The sequence below is a fragment of the Lipotes vexillifer genome, unplaced genomic scaffold (genome assembly GCF_000442215.2).
Source record: "Lipotes vexillifer unplaced genomic scaffold, Lipotes_vexillifer_v1.1 scaffold342, whole genome shotgun sequence".
Taxonomy (NCBI): domain Eukaryota; kingdom Metazoa; phylum Chordata; class Mammalia; order Artiodactyla; family Lipotidae; genus Lipotes; species Lipotes vexillifer.
This window is the reverse complement of record NW_006786802.1, coordinates 1,416,853-1,427,228: the sequence shown is the minus strand read 5'-3', so window position 1 is coordinate 1,427,228 and position 10,376 is coordinate 1,416,853.

Sequence of the window (10,376 nt, the reverse complement as noted above, 5' to 3'; positions counted from 1 at the left end):
TGTTCTTTCTACCTGCCTTTTTCATTTAATCATCACAACAGCTCTATAAAGCCAGCACTTTATAGAGCTGTATTTTTATTTGTATTATTCTTCTTCCCATTAAACAGATGAGGAAACTGAGGCTTCAAAAAATAAAGTGCTGGTGAAAGGCAATAGAGTTGGGAATGGGCAGAGTTAACCCCCAGACCCACCTCTGAAAGACACCGAACACTTTGGGCTCTGGACCCACTTCATCTTCTAGGAGTCAGCCTGGGGACAAGAGGTAGGGGCTGCTGACATGGCGGAAGGATTGCGTTGTTGGGGAAGAAACATCCTTGTGGGGAGGGTCTATCAGTCATCTGTTGCCATGAGAATCCTGTGTTACAAGCCACTCCAAAAATGGCTTAAGCAATAAGCATTTCCTCAGCTTTTGAGTTTGTCAGTTGATGGGGAGTTTCTTCTGCTCTCATCTGGCCCAAGTCATGAGTATGGGGTCAGCTGTGGGTTGGCTAAGGGTGATTTGGGCTGGCTTTCTCCCAGGTTTCAGGGTAGGCTGGATGTCATGGGTCTAGGAAGGCTTTGGCTGGGACAACTGGAGATCTGGGCTCTGTTCCATGAGTCACATCTTCCAGCAGGTTGGCCTGGGTGTGTTCTCATGGAGAAGGCAGAAAGGCAAGAGGAGAAGAGAAAACGCACAAGCACATTTCAAGCCTCTGCTTGCCTTGTGTTTGCTAACGTCTTAGTGACCAACGCAAGTCACACAGAGTCAAGGGGCGGGCACCACAAGGTTACAGAGTCAAGGGCATAGATCCAGGGAAGTTGAAGGTTCACAGGGGAAAAGTGTTCTGATTGGCAAATCAAAGCTATAGTTTACCAGAGCTCACCTCAGCAGACCATGTGTCACACAGGATACCTCACCTGTGCCATTCCAAGGTCCCTGCCATGTCTTTCTTCCTGGGCTGCTGGGGGGTTGGGTGCCAGGTGCCAGTGGATGAGGGATTCCTTCTTCCAGTAGGGTCAGTTGGTAGCTGGAGGCTCTCCCCACCCAAGTGACTTACACACCACTCAATGAAAGCCAGAGAGGGTTCATGCATAAAGGGCCACATTGGGAGGTGGACAAGGTGACCGGCAATCTGCTTCTCGCCCTGGTCCTCTGTTAGGGCCATATTGCTGGCCAAGCCCCAACTCCAGGGCTCCACAGCAGGTCCCCTCAGGACCCAGAGTGAAGTTTTAGAGACATACGAAGCCCAGGGTTCAGACTCAGGTGCCAGCAGGAACATTGAATGAATACAACTGAATTCTTTCAACCCAGGCACACCTTTGTTTGTATAGAAAATACACAGAAATCTTCTTTAATTCAATACGAAAATATGCCCTCTACTATTTTTCTTAAAATGTGGTCCTTTCTTGGACTAGATTTTGTTTCCCACTTTTGTTAGCATCATGATTATAGAGGTATATTTCCTCTAAGAAAAAACACTAATCAACAATACCAGCGTGAGGACACATGACCATGTTTAGTTGGCCTTGGTGTCGGGCATATGATAGGGAGTGGCGGAGACTGTGGCAAACTGGAAAGCACTGTTCACCTGAGCAATGCATCTGCTTCTTCACTCCAGCCACTTCTGGTTGCGTGGGAAAGTAGGTGCCATCTGTTGTGGCTTTACTTTCAAAAGTAGCTAGAGACCTGGATTTTGATGTGAACTCTTGAATGGTGGCTCTCTGTTAAAGAAAGAAACATGCAGACCAAAGAAAACTCATGTGTGGCCCAGATCTAGCCATGGGTCACTGGTTTGCAATCTCTCGTCTAGGCTAATGACTGCATTGTAGAGATAGGGAAACTGAGGCCCAGAGGTGGGAAGGGACTTGCCTGAGGTCACAAACAGTCCATTTCAGAGATTAAACTAGCGTCAGACTCCTTAGTAAGCCTCATGGTCTGGCCTTCGATACTTTCCCAGTCTTAGTTTCCTGTGGATCTGTCCTCTCGGTTACTCAAGGACCCCACACACTAGCCTCACCAGGCTTACTTACTTCTTTCGTCATTGCCCAGATGGTTCTCTCTGCCTGGAAGGCCCTTCCAGGCTCAGGTCAAATGTCAGTCCCTCTTGCAAACCTCCCCATTCCCTCAGGCAAAATTTGTCACTCTTATGCATCTGTATTATAGCATTTCTTGCTCTGGGTTTTAAGCTTTAGCCGTTTGTTAGAGTGAGCTCCCTGAGGGCAAGTACCGTGGGGATTTAGCACCGTAAGTGCTCAATAAATGTTTAGGGAACAAACAGAGACATAAATGAGAGAATCATGATGGAGTACGCGAATAAAATAACAAAGCCTATTTATCCAGCCAGCATTCTTCACCCCACACACTATCATCAGGGCTTTCGCAAAAGTTAAAAGAGAGAAATAGGAGACAGCAGAGCAGAGAGGTTGAAAGAATGACAGTCTTGGGGTCAAATGCTGGCTCTGTCTTTTACTAGCTACTTGATCCCAGGCAAGACATTTAACTTTGATGGCCGAGTGTTCCTGTCTGTAAAATGGGTTCATAATGGTACCAACATCAAGTGGACTGCACAGACCACTGGGATAATGTACATAATTAGCACAGTGCCTTCACGTAGTGCTCACTAAATACTTGCTAGTATTATTATTCAAAAACCAAGTTAAATAGCTCTTTCCCGCCAAAGATAAACAAACAAAGTAGCAGATAGGCAGAATTCAGAAGTCAGTGCAGGGCGGTGGCAGGAACCCAGGGCCTCGGGCCTCCAGCCCTGCCCTCAGCGCCCTCAGCTTTTTCTCTTCCACCCCTGCTTTGAAGTCAGACTCCTTGAGAAAGCAGTAGCCTCCTCGGCAGCAGCCAGGGATGTAGAAAAAGCCTGCTGTGATTTGCTCAGTGGAGCTTTTCCTGCGTGAGCCTCAGTAAACATGTCCTGAGAGTCCCTGAACTCTCTATCAGCCCAGGCCTGAGGATAAGCAGGCAGAAGGGGCTGCAGAAGTGGGATCCTTTATACATTTTCATATCTCTCCTCTCCAGGAAAACAAACAAACAGCCTCTGCTGAGTCTCAGTTGTCCATTCCAGCAGAGTCTGTGATCATCCCAGGGAGAGAGCCAGCCCACCAGTCACGTAAGCTGTCATGTGCTGAGGCAAGTGGCCCCTGGAAACCGACACATTATAATTTAGGTGTCTGGTCCGCTTAGAAAAATGTTCTCTTTCCAAATTCAATTATGGTTCTTTAATAATAACTATTATTAACATCGTTATTATTATTGTTCTCATTTCAGTATCGTATACAATAAGGCAATCCCTCAAGTTGAATTTATGACCAAATAAATGCGCTGCTGATGAAGGATGGTCCTGCATCTCTCAGTATAATATTTTAGTTGCATTTGCATTTGGAGGAGGATTTGTGGCGAGCTGGGGGATTAAATCCCGTGAAATCATTATACAAATTTCCAAATGTCAAGTACTCTGATAGAGATGATGATTTTATCTTCTTATTTTGACAGGAAACCGTGTGTGGCCACCTCTGTCTTAGAACAAGTGAGGAAGGGAGACCAGGGGAGACCAAATAAAGATAGAGGAGTTTGCAAATTTCCTGATCCGCTGTCTTTTCATTCTGCTCGCTTGTACGACAGACCGTAATAGACATTTTCCTTTGCACAAAATAATAAGAGCAGTACTTATCGCGCGGTGCCTCCAGCCAGTGGCAAAAGGAAATTAGAAAAGTCCAATGAAGCTGAGAAGTAATTAATCATCATACAGTGGGGCCTGTCAAATCAGAAGGGTCCTTCCAGCTGATAATGTTCCCCAACTCAATTTAGACTGAGAGAAATTAGAATTTTTTTTTTCCTCTGGCAAAAACAAAAAGACTGGATTTAGCACAAATGCGGCCAACTGTTGGCTTTCTTGACTGCCTGACCCATTTACAGCGATGTTTGCATCGAGCTTAACTCATGCCAAAACTGAAGCAACATGGTTTCTTCCTCTAGGCAAAGGGAAATTATAACTATACTGTTTTAAGACTTCTTCCCTCTCCCCTCTCTACTCCCCTCCACCCACCCTATAGCCTTAGCTGTATAAGAAAAATTAAAGTTTGGGTCTATTGATCACGTTAGCAGATCTCCCCATACAGCTGGCGGGGGGGAAAGCATTTACCAAGGTCTATAATGAGTCTGGACTCTTTGTAGATCAAGTGAAATAAATAAAATGGTTTCAACAGGAGCCACTGAGGGCTTCCGGCCAAGGGAAGTGGGATAACAAGCTGCTTTAAGAGATTCTTGAGCCCCTGAGGGGGGGGGGGTGGGGGGGGAGGGCAAGATAGTGCTCACTAAAGAAGAGACTTCTGCCTGTTGGAACAAACTGTGTCACTTATCCACAGTGCGGCGCTCCCTCCACCCACCATTCCCACCCATTCCCATCTCCCCGTGCTCTAAAGGGCAAGACGATACTGCTATAGCTTCCTTGAGGTAGGGGCCTCGAGAGTCTAGGGCAGGGATCTTGAACTCAAATGCCCACAGGGACCAGGAAGGAAAGAAAATGAGTGACAATGGCAGAGACTAGACAATAGGGAATGGTGAGGACTGTGGTCAATTGGTTCTTGTTTGTCTTTCCTGAAGGGAGCAGCCTCTACTTGGTTCCAGGCAGTCATTGTTGAGGGGCAATTCATACACTATGTTGCCAGATCTGATTGACCACAATAAGCCCCGTGTCTAGAATTCAATGTAAAGTCTCCTAGTTTTTAAATACGGGTAATTAATTAAATTTTTAAAAATGTGTGAGTGTATCCACCATTGACTACTATTTGTGGCTTTGGATCATAGAGACATGCAGGCCCTAGAAAATACTCTATTTCAGACAAGGCTGTGGGTCCTACAGTCCTACAGACCAGGGTTTGAATCCAGGCCCCACCATTATCAGTTGTTTGTTCCAAATTAAGCAACGTCCCTTCTCCTAGTTTCAGTTTCCTCATCCGTAGAAGGTGGAGAATAACCAGTACCTACCTTGTATGCTGGCTAAAAATTCAGAGTACCCACTGCAGCTCCTAGAACACTTCTGTGTTCAGCAAAGGACAGCTAATTGGATCATCACGCTATACCACTCAAAGTGCATCTATTTCAACAGATCTGCCCCTGATGACACCTGCCTCCTTTGCCTGCCCCGGATGCCCTGTCTGCTCAACACTTACATGCACCTCTTGTCATCTCCTTACTTGGAACTTGCTATCACGACACTTAGTAACTCACTTCTTCCCACTGGAGAGGCCAAGCAGAAACCCACTTAGTTTTCAGAATCGTAGAATTTCAGGCTGCACTGTAGCTACTCAAAGCAACACATTCTTATATAGCAAAGCAAGCACTCTCTTACATAGGAAATATAACTGTCACCCCTCGAGTTAATATGGCTGCCCTAGTAGTTGCACCACCTTGCTTATCATTTGAGGCCTGTGGGTACAAATTAATTTAGAGGATAACACGATGACTCAGAGGACGATAATCTCTTGTAAGTGGTATTTACTTCCAGGACTTTGGAAAAGTTCTCAGGGGTACGTGCTTTTTTCTCACTCCCTTCGTGGCTGATGGCAGAGAAACTACCACGTTGTGGACAACCATAATGTCAGACAACCACAGCCAAGTCTTCTATATTATGCCTTCTACTCTTGTGACCCCTAATCCTGACAACAACACTGCATGATTCAGTCTCTCCATCCCCTTTTTACAGATGGAGAAAGTAAGGCTCAGAGAGGTTAAATGACTTGCTAAAGGCCATGCAGCTTGTGTGTACCAGACCAAGGTATCACTGCATTCAAAATTCATCTGCTGGGCTTCCCTGGTGGCGCAGTGGTTGAGAGTCCGCCTGCCGATGCAGGGAACGCGGGTTCGTGCCCCGGTCCGGGAGGATCCCACATGCCGCGGAGCGGGTGGGCCCGTGAGCCATGGCCGCTGAGCCTGCGCGTCCGGAGCCTGTGCTCCGCAACGGGAGAGGCCACAGCAGTGAGAGGCCCGCATACCGCAAAAAAACCACCACCACCACCACCACCAACAACAACAACAAAAACTCATCTGCTGTTCTACATTGGCAAGGGTGCCCTGGTTTCCCTTTCTCTTCTCTTGACCTTCTTTCTTTTACTCTCCAGCTCGTTCATTCATTCAATACATTTTTTTCAATTAAAATATATTTGACACATAACATTGTGAGAATTTAAGGTGTACGGCATGTTAACTTGATCCATTTATGTATTGTGATATGATTGCCATTGTAGCTATAATTAGCTCCTCTATACATTCTGTAATTATCATTTCTTTTTAGTGGTTGGAATAATTAAGTTCTAGCCTCTTAGCAAGTTTGATGATTATAATACAATACTGTCATCGATATTCACTCTACCGTGCATGAGACCTCTAGGGTTTATTTACTACTCACTGCAAGTTTGTATGCTTAAACCACATCTGTCCTACTCCCCCAACCCCATGTCCTGGCAACCACTGTTTTTCTCTCTGTTTTTATGGGTTTGGCTTATTTTATTTTATTTTATTTTATTTTATTTTATTTATTTATTTGTTTGTTTGTTTTGCAGTATACGGGCCTCTCACTATTGTGGCCTCTCCTGTTGCGGAGCAACAGGCTCTGGACACGCAGGCTCAGAGGCCGTGGCTCACGGGCCCAGCCGCTCCGCGGCACGTGGGATCTTCCCGGACCGGGGCACGAACCCGCGTCCCCTGCATCGGCAGGCGGACTCTCATCCACTGCACCACCAGGGAAGCCCTGGGTTTGGCTCTTTTTAGATTCCACATATGAGTGATATACAGTACTTGTCTTTCTCTGTCTGACCTACCTCGCTTAGCATAATGCCGTCAAGGTCCATTCATGTTGTCTCATTTGACAGAACTTCCTTTTCTCTCACAGATGAGTAAGTTCTATTGTATATGTATAAAGCATATCTTCTTTATCCACACACCTCTTGATGGCCACTTAGGCTGTTTCCATATCTTGGCTTTTGTGAATAATGCTGCTATAAACATGGGAGTGCAGATATCTCTTCCATATCCAGGTTTCATTTCCTTTGGGTATATCCCCAGAAGTGGGATCGCTGGATCGCCACATTTTATAGAATGCCTACAGTGTGCCAGGCTTCTCCTTAGGGTGTCCTGATATGGTTTCCAGAAACAGTGCCGAGTAGACTGTGGGGCCTGGGGGGAGATAAGGTGGGAGCCAGCACTAATAGTTCTCTGAGACCATTCCCAGAGAAGATGACCGGAGCTGGTACTGGCCCTATGCAGCTGCAACAGACGCTCAAGACCGCAGAGGCTTAGTGAACAAAGCACACCCATTTCCTCATCTCACAGTGGTCCTGATGTGCACAATCCCTCTGCTCCATGTGTGTGCTCAGGGACTCAGTCCCTTTTTCGTTGCCTTGCCATCCCCCGAGGTTGAGATCAGCAAACTTTCTCTGTAAAGGAAGATCATAAATATTTTTGGCTTGCCGGTCATAATGTTTCTGTTACAAGGACACAACTCTGGGGCAGTGGCCCAAAAGCAACCCTAGGCAGTGTTCATGTGATGGATGTGGCCAGAATTGGCCCACTCTGGGCTGGATCTGGGTGGAGGTCACTGGCCCTGCCCTGGGGCATTGTCACTGTCTGATGGGTCTCTGCCTTGTCCAGATTCCAGCCAGTCTGAAGGGGCAAGAGAACATGCAGGAGGCGCACCGGGATGTGTTAGAGCCTGGAACTGAAAGTGGCCCATGTGGCTTGGCTCACATTTTATTGGCAAAAACTTAAGTCAAGTGGCCACAATCAACTGCAAGGGTAATACAGTCCAGCTGGGCCAAAGGGGAGAATGCACTTTGTGGGCACAGGCAGTTTCCAGCACAAAGCTTAACTAAACCAAGGGAATCTTCAAGGACAGTGGTTCTCTTTCCTCAGTGACCTTTGCTTCCCGTTACCCCAGATCCCAAGATCTGCTTAGGGCTTGGGAAGCCCATTTGGAGGTTGCAGGTGTCACAGTGCAGCTCTCATTTAAGAAATCCTCTTGATTCTGGTCATCTAAGCTGCAAATTATATCCTGAAAGATTCTCAGTTTACCACAGGTCCTTTCAAAAGCCAACTACCCTTGAGCATTTAGGAAGAAAAATGATGTTCAAAATTTCCGTTTGTACACAACCCGTGAGGGATGCTTCTTTCAGATTCAGTTGGTCTGCTCTTGCACTGCCGAAAGGGCTCCAAAGAGTCTGCAGGAGATGTTCTCTGTTTTTGCCCCAGCATCTTGGGTCAGCCACCTCTACTGGTTCCGCCTCTCTGAGAAACGGGTTCAGGGCTTTCCTCTAATCACGTGATAGACCGGTGAGGGGAGACAACAGAATCCATCCAAACTGCCCTGGGCTGTCAGAGAATCTGGAGGCCTCGGGGTGGACTCAGAACAGAGAGGGGAGGACTTTGGGTTCTATTTTCTGCTGGCCTCACCCATGTGGTCCAGGAGAGCTGGGTGGGTTCCAGCATTCTCTGTGAGGGACACAGCATGGCCAGGAGATGATTACATTCCCTCCCAGTGATGAGACCCAAAAGCTCTCAACAGGGTTTGATGGACCAGCCTAATCACAGCATCTCCCCACATTTGAAATATTGCCACCAGATAGGCCCTCCATCCCTCGAGTGCTGGGGGATGGAAGTGTGGAAGGAGAGGCCTGGTCAGGCGACACTGTCAGCTTCTTGAGCACAGGGCAGGAGATCCACTGCCTCTTCCTTCATCTCTCCTGGAGGGGATGTGAGCACAGGCACAACTGTGGGAAATCCGGTTGGCAGAGGGGCTCACATCCTTGTCATGGACCTATTTGTCCAAGGTCTCTCAGTGGAGGACAACTCTTTCAGAGACCACTGGTGATGCCATGAATGCCACCTCCAAGCTTTCTGCACACAGCTTGGCACGTTAATAATAATAATAATAATAATAATAATAATATAGTAATAACTAACTGGCCAAGGCTTAGTGTGTACTACGTGCCAAGCCCTGTTCTAGGTTTTAGTTCCCACAATGACCCCATGGGGTAGGTGCTGTTATTGTCCCCACTTTACTGATGAGAAAACTGAGGCACAAAGAAGTTATGTAAATTGCCTTAGGTCACACATCGAGAACCCACTCTACCAGAAGTCAAGTCCAGGCTCTGAGTCTGGGCTCTTAGCCGCCAAGCTTTTACTGTTTCTTGATACATGAACTTAAAGCCTACATCCAAAATACAGCCCATCTATTCGATTTTTCTTTTGTTATCTGCAAGCAGCTGAAGGAAGAGGAAGGGAGGCAGGGAAGGAAAGGAGAAAGGAAGAGAGGGTCGAGGAGGAGAGGGCAGGGAAGAGGGCATCCAGGGAGCAAACGAGAGAGAAATAAAGAGCTAGAGGGAGAAATCAGCCCGCCTGAGAATGAACTGCCCGCCTACCACTGCCGAAATCTACATTTTCTCCTCGTTTATTTACAGATCGGTTGTTAGATCCTAATAAATGGGAGGATTTTTAAAAGGTCCTCAGGATAGCAGAGCCAAGCTAAGCAAACAGCTCGTGTACACAGCCGAGGTGAGATGAAAGGCCCCCGCCACCCGCCGGGGACCACTCAGGCCCCTTATCAGCTGCTGGCCCTCTGTGGGGTTAAGAAAGCCCAAGTGGGCGGCACTGGCGGAAAGTTCAAAGTCATTTTTTGAACTGATAGCGCAATCAAAAGTTTGTCTATCTGTTGAAATATTTAGGAGAACAAGATATGGCTTTGACCCACCTACACCTGGGACTTTTGGAATGCTGTTAAGATGTGTTTAAGCTTGTTTGTAGTTTTAATCTCTAATGGGCTTCTGCATTTTTCAAAGGGTAGAATTTGGCACAACCAAACCAAACCAAGAAAAAAGAAGTCTCTCCCCCATCAAGAGAGGTGTGTTTGGTAACCTTAGCCCTTCCCATGTCTTCAGGAAATCAAAAGAGAGAAGGGTGTGTGGTTAGACCTCAGCCTCAGAGTGGTAGCAGAGGTATGCAACCGCCTTTCTTAACCAAGGTGCTACTGGATGGAGCTGAAGACACCACCTCACTCCCCAGACACTGGTCCTTAAAGGGAATCCAGACATGGCGCTTCAAGTTCGTGGTGAACTTGTTTTTGTCCTGGGGTCCTGGGTGTTTGAAGGCCAAACAAGACTAGTTTACAGAGTGCATGGATGACTGCAGAAGAAAATGAATCTAGTAATTTGAAGAAGGGAGAGAGTTTGGGGCACAGAAACCCTTAGGTAAAAATGGAGGGCTTCCCTGGTGGCGCAGTGGTTGAGAGTCCGCCTGCCGATGTAGGGGACGCGGGTTCGTGCCCCGGTCCGGGAGGATCCCACATGCCGCGGAGCGGCTGGGCCCGTGAGCCGTGGCCGCTGAGCTTGCGCGTCTG